The sequence below is a fragment of the Bison bison genome, unplaced genomic scaffold (assembly GCF_000754665.1).
Source record: "Bison bison bison isolate TAMUID 2011002044 unplaced genomic scaffold, Bison_UMD1.0 scf7180017864312, whole genome shotgun sequence".
Taxonomy (NCBI): domain Eukaryota; kingdom Metazoa; phylum Chordata; class Mammalia; order Artiodactyla; family Bovidae; genus Bison; species Bison bison.
The window spans coordinates 3,293,678-3,309,130 of NW_011494884.1; the positions used below are offsets into that span (position 1 = coordinate 3,293,678).

The 15,453-nt window shown below is 39.9% G+C and overlaps 1 protein-coding gene across 2 annotated transcripts in view; it reads left to right on the top strand.

Moving 5' to 3' along the window:
- The window catches only part of GUCY1B3 (guanylate cyclase 1, soluble, beta 3), a 63,034-nt gene that overhangs the window by 264 nt on the left and 47,317 nt on the right, over positions 1-15,453 (top strand). The window contains exon 1 of one of the 2 annotated variants that reach the window (XM_010852515.1): positions 103-279. The exons of the other annotated variant lie outside the window; for it this stretch is intronic. The gene's annotated coding sequence lies outside the window, so the exon portion shown is untranslated. Of the gene's footprint in view, positions 1-102; positions 280-15,453 lie in introns of those variants that run through there. 2 annotated transcript variants of the gene reach the window in all.

Below are 15,453 nucleotides of genomic sequence, written 5' to 3' on the forward strand. Positions count from 1 at the left end.
CTGGGTGGGGCGGGGCGGCCCTGGGGTAAGGATCCCCAGGGTCACCGAGGCCTCTCAACCCGGCCGAGCGTGGGAACGCGCTGCCCGTGCCCTGGCGGCTCCCAGGCTCCGAGCCCGGGAGGCTCCCACGCGCAGGGGCCCCGGGGACCGCAGAGGCCTCCGCAGGAACGAATGAAGACGGCTCGCTGGTCGTTCACACAGTTTGCAGACTTGTACGATAAATAGGGAAGCCTTTTCCGTCTGCTGAAATTCACTTTTGAGACTGCCTATCGAGCAACTGTGAGTCGACCTCGTTTATTCGTCTGAAATAAAGTGAATCCCCCACCCCGTTTATTTTTGGTTTCTATTACCGTGGTGAGGCAGGAAGGTATCCTAGTTTTCGTCTGGAGCTGTGAGCCCAGTGCTTGGGATGTGAACGGAAACAGCGCAGCCACTGGGGGTTTCAACCTGCTGCAGTGACGGTCACCAGCTCTCTGAACACCTTGAGCATTTCAGTCCAACAGAGATCTTTTTCTCTCTCTCACTCTGGTAGAATTTGCCTTTCACTTGTACGGTTTGACCACAACCAAGCAGCCACATCAAAAGCCACCATTATGTGGACTTGCATTTTGGGACAGCCCTGTAACTGTCATGTTCAGTTAGAGGGACAGAGAGTGGAGAATCCCAGGGACGGGGGAGCCTGGTGGGCTGCTGTCTATGCGGTCGCACAGAGTCGGACACGACTGAAGCGACTTAGCAGCAGCAGCAGCAGAGTGGTACCCAGGTGGACAGAGAACACACTGTTATTATTTACTGTCTTTTCCTGTGCTCACTGATTTCATTTTGTTGTATCAAGTAGGTGATGGCTTTCATGCTGTTTTTTCCTAAGTATATTACAGTTAGTGGCGGTGAATTCTAACAGGCTGTATTATGAAGTTGCACGACAGTGATTTCTTACACAGATCTGTTTCTATGGAAATTACCAGAATTAAATATATAGCAGTAGACTGCAACTTTTCCTTCCCTTGGGTCAGTATCCTTGAGCATTATTTCGTGTTCCCTGAGCCGTTTATGTTACCACGGAGTGCATCTGCATGCTATAAAGAGAAGTAGGGGTTTTGTGATTATGGGGGTCAATCAAATAAGAATCTAGGCACTAAAGCTTACTTTGGGACTTGAACTCTCTACCTTATTAATACCTTCATAATTTTTACTTTGCTTGGCAGATAGTTACAGAGAGGCAGGGATCAAGAGAAAGATTTTTCACAATGTAACCTATGTATAAGACTATTTTAAAGTCATTTTCTTTGTGAATTTATGAAGGCATCATGTATACCAACCATGTGGTAATTTCTCATCCATAAGATAGAAATTCCCAAATTTCCTAGTGGATGTGTGATGACAATGAATATATTCAGAATTTTCAGAGCACAGGATAGCTCTTGTGGTTAAACAGTCTTATGCATAATTGGATTTAGAACATGTGTCTTCCTCATTATAGATTTTGATGAAGTCCAATACAGAAATGAAAAATTGTACTTCATAGAGAAAAGTGTAGGAAATTTAGAAATGAAAATTATCAAGTGCTTCATTTATACTGGCCATATTTTCCACAGAGGTGGTCAGAAATATCTAACGATTTACAAATTCCCTTGATGTGAAACCTTAACTCTGCCAAATCACACTAAGAATGTTCTTGCATTCTTTTTACAAATGTATTAATTTTAGTTAAACATCAATATCTTCTAACTCATGAATTTATTTTTAAGTTTCATCAAACAGTATTCTTCATCTGTTTAAGTGCTAATAATTTAAATCAGATGAAACTTTTTTTTTTCTGGTAAAATGGAGCAAATCATATGAACCTTTTTCAAGGATTATGTGCCCCTGCAAGAGAAATGCTATTAGTTTTACTAGTGTTTGCAGTTCAGGTATTAAGTTTGACTTTTTTTTATGGTTTCAGCATCCCTCCTGTTAGGGTCCATTTTGTCTTGGATACAATTTAGTATCCGGATGAGAGAACCTTGCTGAGTTTTCTGCATGGAGGGCCTTAGAACAGTTCATTGTTGGGACCCCTGAGGGATCCCTGGAAGAGTATTTGCTTAGAGCCTCAGAGATCCTCACTGCCTGGGCCAGGATGGGAGACTTTGGCAGGGTTTAACTTTGAAATGCTCCCTGGGAGATTCTGAGTTCTCCTCTGACCTCACCACCTACTCCAGGGAGGATCTCTGTAGTCATGGGTCCAAGATACTTTCAGTTGTACCTTTTTATGAAAACTGAATATATGAAAAACACTTTTTTTTTCATCTCAGTAAATACCAAACTCCTCTAGCTTCCTTTTTGCACTGTGAAAAGCTATCTAAATTGATGTTTATAAAATTTCATATCATACTCTTTTGGTGTAGGAGGAAATGGCCATCCATCCTTCTTCAGAAAGGGTACCAAACATTTAATGACAAGTAAAATCCAAAGTAACAGATTCCAGACAGAAAATCCTAAATGGTAAGAGCCAGAAATACTTCATTGTAAACTCCCTATCCACTTACACTCTTACCAACAGTATAACCATTTCACAAGAATTTTAAATTCCACTGTTAAAGAAAAAGAAAGATTGTCAAGACTGAGGGTCAGCAAACTTTCTCTTAAAGGGCTAGATAGTAAATATTATAAGTGTTGCAGATCAAGAGTCAATTTTGAAGATATTATGTGTATCATCTTTAAAATGTAACCATTAAAAAATGTAAAAGCCATTCTTAGATCCCAAAATGGCAAAACCCGGCAGTGGGTGGGACTTGACTCACGGATTGTCGTTTGCCCTCTGATCTAGATCATAACTGCATGTAAAAAAGCCAAAGAGACTTCTGAATCTCCCTCAGATCCTGTTTTGTTCGTTTCCTTTCAGTTTTGAGATGGCCCTTTCTGGAAGCCATGCTTCCTAAGTGATGAGAAATATCAATCATTGTTTCAGGAAAACATGAAACCAGGATATATGTGTGTATATATGTGTGTATATATCTAATATATATATATGTATATATTAGAAAAGCACCTAAATATGTAATTTAATAACCATTTCTGTCACCCTGCCATTGACCCTGGCTAGACTAACATTGATTCAAACTACTGGGTTCAGAATCTTGGTATGAGATTTGGAAATGAACTAATGGCTCTGTTACTTGATAAGTTTTGGAGTGAGTTCCTCTAGAAGACTGCCAGGAAGATGACTCCCCTGTGTAAAGAATGCATACGTATTTGGTATGTTTTTATGTGATTTACCTATACAGGACAGCATACTTTTTTCATTCATTGACTCAAGTCTTCTTTCATTCTCTAGTTAAGCTTATTTTTAAGGAGCATAGTCAAGTGTTTGAGTAATGAGAATAGAAAGTTTATGATATGTTAGTTTCTACTATACGGCAAAGTGAATTAACTATACATATACATATATCCCCTCTTTTTGGATTTCCTTTCCATTTAGGTCACCACAGAGCACTGAGTAGAGTTCCCTGTGCTGTACCGTAGATTTTCATTAGTTATCTATTTTATGCATACTATCAATAGTGTATATATGTCAATCCCAATCTCCCAATTATTTCCATCCTCCTTTTCCCCCTTGGTATTCATGAATTTGTTTTCTATGTCTGTCTGTTTCTGCTTTGCAAACAAGATCATTTATATTCCAATAAAAAATAATTAAAAAAAAAAGGCTGAATAGAATCACCTCCAAATAGCAACTGAGAACAAAGAGTGGCAGAACTTCCATGTTTTATGTATTAGTTTTTGTTTATTTTGGTTTTTCTTTTCTTTTTTAGCATTTTTAAATTGAAGTATAGTTGATTTACAGTCTCATGTTGATTTCAGGTATATAGAACAGTAATTCATTTATACATAAATATATGTGTGTATGTATATATTCATTTTCGGAGAAGGCAATGGCAACCCACTCCAGTACTCTTGCCTGGAAAATCCATGGACAGAGGAGCCTGGTAGGCTACAGTCCATGGGGTCGCTAAGAGTCCGACACGACTGAGCAACTTCACTTTCACTTTTCACTTTCATGCATTGGAGAAGGACATGGCAACCCACTCCAGTGTTCTTGCCTGGAGAATCCCAGGGACGGGGAAGCTTGGTGGGCTGCCGTCTATGGGGTCACACAGAGTCGGACACGACTGAAGCGACTTAACAGCAGCATATATTCATTTTCAGACACTTTTTTTCTTACAAGTTATTATAAAATACTGAGTATAGTTTCCTGTGCTCTATCTTTCTTTTTCATCTTCTTTTTTTCACAAAGGAAACCCATGTTGATTTGGAAAGCTTCCCCCAAAATGTGTATGATATAATCCTTGCTTTCAAATACAGTCTAGAGATATCAGACTGTTTCTAATCTTATTATATCTTGATTTTTTTTGCCTGTAACTCAAATGTGGAAACATTTGGCTGTTGGACAGTATATTCTGATCTTCCAGTTTTGAAAATAATGCTCCTTGGTGAATTTGCTAATCACGAATTAATCATTATGGTTCATGTAAGCAGATGCTTGGCTGTAGGCTAGTTATATGTGACTTTCCCAGTTGCATAAACTTCCCAAGACTAAACTCTATAAGGAAATGGATAATAACTACTTCATGGGGTTTTATATTGAATGATGTCTGCAAAGTGCTTAACACAGTTCTTGATGAATAAGTGCTTAGTAAATGGTAGCTGTTACTTGTGTTACTCTAGAACCAGAGTTTTCAGGTTTTCCCTTTCCAGGTCCCCTGAAAGATAAGAAGCACCCTTACATGACAATAACTGATTGATTCCGCATACTATAGCTGTTTAAGTGTGCACTCATTGCTCTAGGACAGGTAGTGACTTCTTGTCATTTGACTTTCTCTTTCCCTTTCTCCATCTCATGCAGCTGGTACCTGCCCTTTGGATTTGAGGTGCTCTGAAATGCTCATCTTCTCCTTCCCAGCTCTGAGCACTTTCATTTCTTACTATGATGGCCCCCATCGAGTTTTCTGCGTCTGACTGGTCCCACTTCTCCCCCTTCTGCACATTATGGGAAGACTTAATCTCATGATGTTTTTCTGCTGAAGCTTTACTTTGGAATCAATCCTACATTATATTCTTCCACCTCCCAGTCTCTATCTGTTATTTGAAGATGCAGTGTATGTTCTTTTTCTTTTTTTTTAATTCATTAGTTTTTAATATTTTGGATCCCATGTGTAAGTCATAACATACTGTATTTGACTTTCTTTGTCTGACATTTCACTGAGCATCATACCCTCCAGTTCATCCATGTTATTGCAAATGGCAGAATTTTATTCATTTTTATGGCTAGTAATATCCCATTGTATATATATATTGCATCTTCTTTATCTATTCATCTGTTGATGGACACTTAGGTTGTTTCTATATGCTCTTTTTTTGATTTAGTTTTGTATTTTAGGCTGTACCATGCAGCATGCAGGATCTTAGTTTCCCTACCAGGAATTGAACCTGTGCCCTCTGCATTGGGGGTGTGGAGTCTTAAACACTGGGCTGCCAAGGAAGTCCTCGTATGCTCTTAATATTCATTTTATCAAAACAAAACCAAGTCAAGTACCATATTTTGCCTTGTTTTAATCAGATTTTCATATACCCGTGGCAATATAATTAAATTTTTATACCTTCCTGTATTCTTGCTCAAGTGGGTTTTAAAATATTAAATCCTTTTTATTATAAAAGCTGTTTAAAATTTCCGAAGTCCTCTCCTCACTAATTTCACATGAGTGCCACAATACCCATTTGAAGTAAGAAAGGCCTTTCTAGCTCATTTTTTTCCAACTTTATTGAGATATAATTGGCACATAACACTGTGTAAGTTTAATGTGTTTTATGTATGGTTTAGACACATTTTTAAATTGCAGAACGATTCCCACCATAATATTCACTGAAACTTCCATCCTGTGGCATAGTGACTATTTTTTGTGGTGAGAAGGTTTAAAACCTACTCTCTTAGCAGCGTTTAAGTCTGGGATACAGTGTTAGCTGTAATCACCAAGCTGTGCACTGATACCCAGACCTATTCATCTTGTAACTGGTTGTCTGTACTCTTGGAGCAACACCTCCCTGTTTCCCCACTTCCAACCCTACTGACCACTCTACACTGTTTCTCTGAGTTTGTCTGTTTTACTTTCTACATAAATAAGTGAGCTCAGTGCTCTTTGTTTAATGATAAAGTTGAGTCTCAGGAGGTGGAATGACTGTCTAAGGAATGACGTCAGAAAACTGTAGACTCAGACCAGGCTCTGCTCTTCTGATGGCAGATCTTCTGTTCCTTTTAAGATAGAAAGTGTGAAAAGTGTTAGTTGCTCAGTCATGTCTGACTCTTTGTGACCCCATGGACTGTAGCCCACCAGTCTCCTCTGTCCATGGAATTCTCCAGACAAGAATACTGGAGTGGGTTGCCATTTCCTTCTCCAGGAGATCTTCTCAACCCAGGGATTGAACCTGGGTGTCCTGCTTTGAAGGCAGATTCTTTACTGTCTGAACCACGGGCACAATACCAAAATAGGAGCTAATGAAGTGACATACAAACATGAAGCCATATTCATTTCATCCCCAGAAACTTCCTCAGTACAAATAAATGAATACATTGCTTTAAAAAATAGGTGAACTAGATAATTGTTACAATCAAGACCTTTTTCTTTAGAAAGACCTGCTGGTCAACCTGGAAGGTGGAGGGAGGCCCAGTGCGTCCACTGGAAGCCGCCTATGCCTGTGGGACTGGGTGCTTAGGGCAGACCCCTTTTCATGACCCCCAGGGAACCCGAGGTCCTAATCTCAGGGCCTTTCTTTGATGGTCTGAAGTATCCCCCAGCCAAACAATCTGGGTTTTTGTTTTCCTTATATCTGTCATCTTTGCGAAATTGAAAAAAAATCATAGATGCATATTACTTAATTACGTGTCAGAGGAGGAGCTTTGTCCATTAACAGGAGTGGCTGAGGAGTGGCCTGAGGATCTGTATTCCCCTCTCATTCCCAGACCTGCATGGATGAACATTGACTGACCTTGGTCCTGGTCCCCACAAACAATGTCCTTCCTTCCCTTGCTGCTCTCCAGAGTGAGAAGGTCTTGCAGATGTTTCTCGTCAGTATGTTGGAAAGTGATGGTCATAGTTGATACTGTGCAGACATCACCAGGAAAACACACTTAAGGAAAACTCTAGAACCGGCCCCATTCAGAGGCTGATGACTGCCAGGATATAGGGCCGGGGGGCTTTTCCATCGTTGCTTTGTTTCTTTGTTCATTCAACAGAAAACAGGGGAAACAGTGTCTCTGTTTATGTCTGGCCAAGTGGAGTGGCTTTTTCTATATTGATACTGAGATTAGAGGCGTCTACTATATGAAAAAGGGAAACTTTTTTTTATGTGTAAGAAATTTTATTGTGATACAGAAATTTTTCTTATAGGAATGTAGCTTAAAGAGTAATTTAAAGTATATAGAAGGATTTAACCATAACGATATTGAACACAGTCCCTTATAATAGCAAAGTAGTAGGAACAGTGAAACTAATCAAAGATAGAGAACTGTTTATTTGTATACTGGTTTTAAAAGGTGTTTCAGAGAAATATAAGACACAACAAGGAAGAGGTGATCTGACACGCATTTTAAAAGGAAACGGATCAGTATTTCTTGAGAGACCCGACAAATTTTTTCATTGAAAGTTTATTAATGAAATTAATTCAAAGTTAATGTCTTTGAAATTACTGAGATAATTATGGATTCAAATGCAGGACTAAGAATTGATGGTCAGAAGCCATGAACCTTGACCTTCTTTCCCCTAGTATGTTTCAAACTGTAGTATAATGACATTAATACATCCATCTTATTCGTATTTTTCAGTTTTACTTAAAACCCTTTATGTGTATCTGTTTGATTTTATCACATGCACAGGTTCACATATCCACAACCACAGTCAAGATACAGAACATTTCCATCACCACAAGGATCCCTCATGTTGTCCTTTATAACCTGGAAAGGGAAACATTCTGACACGTTTATTGTTCCTTTTTGTTACTGTGCATTTGGTTGTGCTGGAGAGTCTGATCTGTTGCCACTTATTGTTGAGTCATGAAATGCTACCTTGTTCCTCTGACCACAGAGATTCTTTGTGGTCAGTCTTCAAATCAGCCAAACATGGGAACGATCAGCCCTCAAGCCCCACTTGCTCTCAGCACCCTAGCCTCGTGGGCAAGTTTTCAAACCAGTTTTCAAGTTCCTCAACCAGGCTGACCTTTCCCATCCAGGTGGGCGACACCTGTGCTTGGAAGGGTCTCACTCCATGCTCCCCACTCCTGCCCCCAAATGAAAATATTTCCCAGCCTTAAGGAGGTGAGAAAAAAATCTTACTTTTTTATTTTTTACATTTTTATCTTTAAAATTGAGGTATAGTTGTCTTACAATGTTGTGTTGGTTTCTGCTGTACAATGAAGTGAATCAGCCGTATGTATACATACATCCCCTCCCTCTTGAGCCTCCTTCCCCCCCGACCCCTGCCATCTCGTCACAGAGTGCCAGGCTGGGCTCCCTGTGTTATACAGCAGCTTCGCACTGGCTGTGGTTTATGTATATTGGTGGAGATATGTCAATCCTACTGTTTCAATTCGTCTGACACCCCCAACCCATGTCCACATGTCTGTTCTATGTGTCTGTGTGTGTGCTCAGTCGTGTCCGACTCTTTTGCAACCCCAATGGACTGTAGCCCACCAGACTTCTCTGTCCATGGGATTTTCCATGCAAGAACACTGGAGTTGGTTGCCATTTTCTACTTCAGGAGATCTTCCCGACCCAGGGATTGAACCCGGGTCTCCCACATTGCAGGCAGATTCTTTTACCACTAGCGCCACCTCTACAAATCTTACTTAAGGTACGGCTTCTTTCACCTCCAGAACTGTACTTTTCCTTCATAGTACGCGCACAAGTTTCTACTTACTTATTTGTGCTGTTATTTGATTGCTCTCTGTCTTATCCCACCAAGCTGTAGCATCTATAGCTAGCAGAAGGCCTCTGTGTGTGTGTGTAATATATGTGCATTAATTATCTTTCAGATTTTCAGAGAATAGAGCACATCTGTATGTATCACACGTATTTCTTTCCTGTAACAAGGATTTACTATGTCAGAATGGTGACATCTTCAGCTTCTATTTAATAAAATATAAGCTCTGTTGAAATGGGCATTTCTTATATAAGCAATAGCAGAAAATATAGCAGTAAATTATAACATCTCTATTTGGAAGGGTCAGAGTTCACACATGGATATAATAAAAGGATTAAGAACACTGCTTTTGGATTACCAATTGCATAAACCCTCAAGACACTGGGTTGGATTCAGGACAAGACTGACTCCTTTAGCAAGTGTCTCAAAGGCAGGCCTGTGTGGTTCTGTTTAAAGGCCGTGTCTAGATTGTAGATGGGCTTCCCTGGTGGCTCAGCTGGTAAAGAATCTTGCAATGTGGGAGACCTGGGTTCAATCCTTGGGTTGGGAAGATCCCTTGGAGAAGGGAAAGGTTACCCACTCCAGTATTCTGGCCTAGAATACCATGGACTGTAGTCCATGGGGTCACAAAGAGTCGAACATGACTGAGCAACTTTCACTTTCACTTTCAGACTGTAGGTAGATGTCTATGATGCTGAAAGTAAATTTTGAAACCGGATGAGGATGCTCCCCAGGACCTGCAGTATTGACTCTAACAGCTCATGTACGTAGGACACTCACCATGTGTTCTGCAGTCGTGGTCCTTTTTAGGCTTTGTTCTTGTTAACTCACATAATCCTCACGCCCACCTAGAGGACAGATTTGTTCTTTATTCTTATTTTAGAAATGAGGGAACTGAGGCTTCATGACTAACTCCTACCTCAAGCCACCCATGTCTTAATCATCAGAGCAGAGACTGGGGCACAGGTGGGCTTGTAATGATAGTACTATGTGCTTTCCCGTAAACACGAAGGACTCAACAAGTTTCTCTTTTCCAAAGACAACATAGCATGAGGATGGGCAGCATACATGTGTGTTACTACTACCGTCTTTGTTTTTGTTTTCCTATACTTTTCACGCGCTTGTGCAGGTACATGTGGCTGTTACATTTTTAAAGGTGGATTTACTCAGAAATAGGGCTTCCCAGGTGGCACGAGTGGTAAAGAACCTGCCTATGCAGGAGACATAAGAGACTTGGGTTTGATCCCTGGGTTGGGAAGATCTTCTGGAGGAGGGCATGGCAACCCACTCCAGTATTTTTGCCTGGAGAATCCTCATAGACAGAGGAGCCTGGCAGGCTACAGTCCGTAGGGTCACAAAGAGTCAGACATGATTGAAGCGACTTAGCACGTACTCAGAAATAGAACATCTACATCTACAAAGAATATCAGAGACTCAGGACTTTTGAGCAGCTTGTGCGGTTTTGGAAACACTCTGAGCTGTGGTGCTTGTGAGCAGAGTTCAGGATGAAGGACACACAGGGCTGAAGGAGTCATTTGTCTTATGAAGCTGCTGAACAGGGCTCCTTTGAAATGTTTGAGATTGTGTTTTCAGAACTGGGACAATTTTCTTATGAGATTGTCTTGTGCCACCACTGGACATAGTCAGAAAAAAATACCGTTATGTATCCAGAGTGGGTCTTTGGTTAAACCTGTGTTGCCTGTGAAAGGATGACTGTCATCACTTACAGGACTTGGATGAATGAAGACACTGGCCTTGGAGGACTGACCGGCACCATCTGGTGAGTGGTCAGAGCATAAGGCCTCTCTCCTCCAAATCCCCTCAACTTAGTGTCTTCTTTAGGGACTCAGGCTTCCCTGGTGGCTCAGACAGTAAAAATGTCTGCCTGCAATGCGGGAGACCTGGGTTTGATTCCTGGGTCGGGAAGATCCCCTGGAGAAGGAAATGGCAATCCACTCCAGCACTCTTGCCTGGAAAATCCCATGGATGGAGGAGCCTGATAGGCTACAGTCCATGGGGTCACAAAGAGTTGGACACGACTGAGCGACTTCACTTTCACTTTCTTTCACTTTCACTTTAGGGACTCAGACTTTCTGGGAATCTTCAGATCATGCTATTGAAAATCGAGGGGCCGTTAATACTTCACAACCGCTCCCAGAAAAGCAGTGTAGATTTTTAATTTGTAAATGACATAAGTAGTTATTATCTGTGCTTCATGGTGGGAGGTTTTAATTTTAATGATTGGACACAACCCAGCCTTGAGGATGTCCTTACCTCTCTGTAAATTAGACAGACCATCCTGGGATTTATTGTCAAGACTCTGCATACTGTCTTTAAATACAGCTTGTGGTGGGGTAACAGTGTTTATAGGATCAGCAGCCCTGGGAGCTGTCATGAGTCGGGTTGATTGATATGAGCTGATTTTTCTGCCTGAGACCAGACTTTGAGACTCCTGTATTCAAGACGCCTGTGGTTAGCCTCTCTGGTATTAGAATTTCTGTTCTCACACCTCCCTAGGAAGCTTCTTTGCCTACTAGCCCCCAGTTTCTGTAGTATACTTAACTTACCTGAAAGTTTTATAATAGCAGGAACTCAGCGTCAGAATATAAATTCAGTTTCTGTCCATTCACATCCCTTAGGCAAGGAAAATCCCTTAGGTTTGAGTTCTGAGAAATGCTGCCTGGATATTTCTCACAGCTTTTATACCTACTTAAAAAAGATAAATAGTAAAGACATCCCTCAGTTTGAGAATAAATTGGACTTCTACCAGTAATGTTTGATTGTTTGATTTTTGGTAGGAAGTTTGGAAATGTGTGGAGGATATTTAATTAATTCATTTCTTTTAAAACATGCACACATTCACTGAGTGCATATTCTAATCTAAGCACCTGTGTTTAGACATTAGTGATTAAAAACAAAACCAAAACCACAAAAATCCTACCATAATAAACATGCCCTTGTGGGAAAAGGTAATTTGGGTAAGTAAATGATCAATTTAAATTCCAGCAAATAGCCATCTCAAAAGTAAGTAGGAAATCAGTTGCTACTGGGAAAATTTTTCATGGGCACAGGCTCAATTTTCAAATACTTTTTATGGCCACAAATGTATAGAATAGAATTGTTTCCTGTTTTGTCTCCAGGTGAAAGTCAGGACTTTATTTTTAAAGCTCTTTGGAGAGATGGAGCTTGCTTTGTTTTGGCTGCCTGAAGTCATGCATTCTGTCAGCTAATGACACATTGTGTACAGCTTTGGTTTAATGGTTTGGATGCTGAGTGGACCCTACCCCCTTCTTCCACTCGCTGTTTCCTTGTCCTCCTCCTGCTCCCTGCTCCATCTTCCCCACCTTCTGACTCTTGCCAGTTAGATGTTTGGGGCATTGAGTGTGTGAAGAGCCCTCTCCCTAGATGGGTTGTGTTGCTGTTGCTTGGTTCTGCCTATGAGGAGTGAGCTTGCGCGTCCTCTGGGGACATGGGGTGAGGCTGGTCCTTCTTCCCCCTGCTGTGCAAGGGAAGGCTGTGACCTGGGATGCAGATGAAACCAGGTCATCATCTTTCTATCTGGGTTTACTTGGTTGAAGAAAATGCCCTTTTACCTCATCTGGACTCACTTAGGCCAACTTAAAACAAAGCTCTCTCTAAATATTTATCACTGTCTGCAGATTTCTTTCATAAAATAATGCGCTAGCCAGAAAGAGCTAATGCTTAACCCCCAAACAATTGTTAAGTATACAGGTAAAGATAACACACCCTGCTGTTAGTCACACTGGAAATTGTGGAAACCTATATTTGTTTGGGTTTATCCAAGGGATTTTTATAATTATGGGAAACAACAGAATGTAATCACACAAACCCAGATCATTTGATGATAGCAGTTTCATTGATTGCCATTTGATAGATAAACAGTATTGAATACAATTTAAACCAATTTGCCTATGGCTTGATATGGTACTTTTTTGTCACCTAAAAATCATTGGAGGAGAAAAAGTCTTTGATTTTCAGGAAAGTTTTCTATCATATTTCTCAGAGAAGCCTGTGTTTTCCTCACATGTAAAAAAAGTATGCTTTAAAATGTATCAACATACAAAACAAAATTGATGCTCAAAAATATATTCTGAATAAACAATGAGTCTATAAAATTTGGTCAAGGTGTATGGCAGAATTTGGGTAATTTAAGCACAAAAGGAACTCTACATGTAAAAAATAAATCAAATATTGTTAGAAATGATGTATCTGTATGTTTGATTGATCCTTTGCTTTTAATGAGAAAAACACTTGAAAGTTGTGGGATGAGAAAGTGAAGGACAGAGAATAAGGTAATATTGCCTAGATTATGGACGGTGTTCATGTGATCTGAATAGTAGCTCACATCCCAACTTTTCCTACATTTGTTGGTCACCCTCTGTGATTCTGGGTAGCTGGTGAAAACACATTTTCTTCCCTCAGAGATCAGGTACATCTGAGGGATTGTTGTTATCACATCTGTGCTCTCTAGAGGCCAAATGTTTGGCAGCATAGAGTCTGAACAAGCCTAACTTTACCTTTAAGTTAGAAGAAAAGCAGTGTTGAGAATTGAGACATTCTCTCAAAATGTCTACTGGCTCCAGTGCAAGTTGCTGGAGAGTAATTTTTTGGATATTTACTTCTTTTGCACTGTAAATTCTCCTGCTCAGTTTAATGGAGGAAACCAATTATCAATGAAATGTTTGTAATATCCTCAATTAGCTTTTACTCCGAAAAGGGAAGAATTTGAAGAATGGGCTACAGAAAGAATTGAGCTGGGTCCAGAGAGATTAGATCCTAGACATAAATGGTCTCCTGGAGCCTCTGCTCGGACATAACTTCAGGATGCCTCGCATGGTCACTACATACCCTTGCATCCTGCCCCTCCTCCTACATCCCCACTTGTCCCTTCATCCTGATCTCATAATAAATTATAAAATTTGCATATATATTATGTAAACATAATAATTTATACAGATTGTAATAATATATGACCTTAATACTTCCCTGGTGGCTCAGAGGTTAAAGCGTCTGCCTCCAATGCGGGAGACCCGGGTTCGATCTCTGGGTCGGGAAGATCCCCTGGAGAAGGAAATGGTAACCCACTCCAGTATTCTTGCCTGGAGAATCCCATGGATGGAGAAGCCTGGTAGGCTACAGTCCACGGGGTTGCAAAGAGTCGGACACGACCGAGCGACTTCACTATACACTATGACCTTAATAACATATGCTTATTGTTTGTTTCCACCAGCTAAAGTGTAAACTCTAGGAGGATAGGGATCTTTATGTTTCATTCATTGATACATTAAACATGCTCTGAAGAGTGCATGGAGCATAATAGATATTCAGTTATTTGTGGCAAGACTTCTCCCCCAGGGGAAAAAAAGAAAAAGGGTGACCCAAAGATTTCTGAGATGAAAGCAAATAAGGAATACTAAGTTTATTGAATAATTTATCGGAATTCAGTGTGAAATTTTTGAGAGGGTGATTATTTCCTTTCACGTACTACTATTTATACTTTAGGCTCCCTCCAGGGAGCGTGTTGGGCTGATTATTCCAGGAAGTAAGGCTTAAAAGATAAGGGTACTTATTTTATTAAGGCAAGGAAAAGAAGAGTGATGCATTGACTCATGGTTAGGGGATTTCTAGGGAAATGGCCATTTCTCTGCTTTATGCAGAATTTTGTATTCTGTTTAACAGTTATGAATTGATGACTGTTTCTGAAAATCTAAGTGCATTACAAAAATTTATGTTTGATTTATTCCAGTTGGAAGAAAAAAAGTAGGGCATAGTGAGAGCATGAGTTAATTTGTTCTTTATTATATATTTAATTTAAAAATTTTTATATTTTATTAAATACCCTATCACAAGTGTTTTATAGTTTTCTATATATAGGTCTTTAGTTTCTTTAGGTAGATATATTCCTAAGTATTTTATTCTTTCCGTTGCAATGGTGAATGGAATTTTTTCCTTAATTTCTCTTTCTATTTTCTCATTATTAGTGTATAGGAATGCAAGGGATTTCTGTGTGTTGATTTTATATCCTGCAACTTTACTATATTCATTGATTAGTTCTAGTAGTTTTCTGGTGGAGTCTTTAGGGTTTTCTATGTAGAGGATCATGTCATCTGCAAACAATAAGAGTTTTACTTCTTCTTTTCCAATTTGGATTCCTTTTATTTCTTCTTCTGCTCTGATTGCTGTGGCCAAAACTTCCAAAACTATGTTGAATAGTAATGGTGGATTGGAAGAATCAATATAGTGAAAATGAGTATACTACCCAAAGCAATTTATAGATTCAATGCAATCCCTATCAAGCTACCAATGGTATTCTTCACAGAGCTAGAACAAATAATTTCACAATTTGTATGGAAATACAAAAAACCTCGAATAGCCAAAGCTATCTTGAAAAAGAAGAATGGAACTGGAGGAATCAACCTGCCTGACTTCAGGCTCTACTACAAAGCCACAGTCATCAAGACAGTATGGTACTGGCACAAGACAG